The sequence below is a fragment of the Balaenoptera ricei genome, chromosome 10 (genome assembly GCF_028023285.1).
Source record: "Balaenoptera ricei isolate mBalRic1 chromosome 10, mBalRic1.hap2, whole genome shotgun sequence".
Lineage (NCBI taxonomy): Eukaryota > Metazoa > Chordata > Mammalia > Artiodactyla > Balaenopteridae > Balaenoptera > Balaenoptera ricei.
Window position 1 is genome coordinate 64,853,910 of NC_082648.1, and position 1,430 is coordinate 64,855,339.

At 35.2% G+C, this 1,430-nt stretch overlaps 1 non-coding gene across 1 annotated transcript; it reads left to right on the top strand.

The window, feature by feature from the left end:
* Positions 1 to 827: 827 nt before the first annotated feature.
* On the top strand, positions 828 to 938 carry LOC132373814 (U6 spliceosomal RNA). The gene has a single exon (XR_009505482.1). It is a non-coding gene; the product is annotated as a U6 spliceosomal RNA (small nuclear RNA).
* Positions 939 to 1,430: the final 492 nt, after the last annotated feature.

A 1,430-nucleotide genomic window follows, 5' to 3' on the forward strand; every position in this document is an offset into this window, starting at 1 on the left:
GACCTAACTCTGAACCGACAACTCCCTCATTTGTGTTTTCATTCTTTCTCCCTCGGCACTTCGTATAATACTTTGTTGCACGTATGAGCTTAAACTTCTGTCTACTAGATTATAAGCTTCTTGAGGACAGGAACCACATCTCTTCACTTCTGTATACCCAATCCCTAGCACAGTATCTAGTAAGGGACCCCCCCCCATTCAATATCCGTGAATGAGAATTTAGGAAGCCTTTCCAGATTATGGGAAAGGACTCATCTGAACCTCACCCTCCCTGATTATTCTTGACAAGTGATTATTTCTACATTACGACAGGCAATTCAATATCAGCATAAACTGAGGGAACAAGGAATGCAGTGACTCTAAAATCATTATTATATGGTCTCAGAGTACATTGGTGGTAGCATTGCTTTACTTTCATAGTAAGCTAGATTATTATTAGTTAATGTCTGTCTCCAGAATGCATTTCAATTAATGGAAGGGGAAGCAACTCTCAGGTGTGTTGGATGAGGGATTAATGACTGTTGTTAACATTTCAATTGGAGAGTTTACATGTGGTTGAAAATCTATACTATGTATACCTTGATAGAATATATGTTTATTATTTTCATTATTTTTCGACTGCCTACTGTGTGCTAAATACTCTCTTGGCAGGCTGTTTCCTGAATGAGTTCATAATTTACTTCAGAGATTTGGCTATGGATGTAATTTAATGTGATTGGACAGAAAAATGACTCCATCAATCAAATTGATATATTTGTAAATTAAAATATATGAATCGGGATTTATGCTCCTACAGTACATTTATTATAATAAATATTAGAAGTCTAGTGCTCGCTTTGGCAGCACATATACTGAGATTGGAATATATTTTACACTGAAGATTAGCATGGCCCTTGTGCAAGGATGACATGCAAATTTGGGAAGCAGTCCATATTTTTAAAAAATATATTAGAAGTCTACATCTAGGCTACATTAAATTAATGAATATTTTAATAAAAGAAAAGGTCATTTAAAAAATTCACTTTTAAGTCAGAAAGAGAAAAACAAATACCGTATGCTAACACATATGTATGGAATCTAAAAAAAAAAAAAAAAAAGGTTCCGAAGAACCTAAGGGCAGGACAGGAATAAAGATGCAGATGTAGAGAATGGACTTGAGGGCACGGGAAGGGGGAAGGGTAAGCTGGGATGAAGTGAGAGAGTGGCATGGACATATATACACTACCAAATGTAAAATAGATAGCTAGTGGGGGGAAAAAAAATTCACTTTCAAGTTACTTAGCTTATAAGATTTGTCCTAAATCTACTCATAATTTGAGAACATATGTGTAGGCTGTGTTTTCTTTGGACTTTGACTGTTGTGCAAAATGATTATCTAGTAATTGAAATAGTGCAGAACTTCCTTTACTTTGAAGTGCATGTATGTTTGG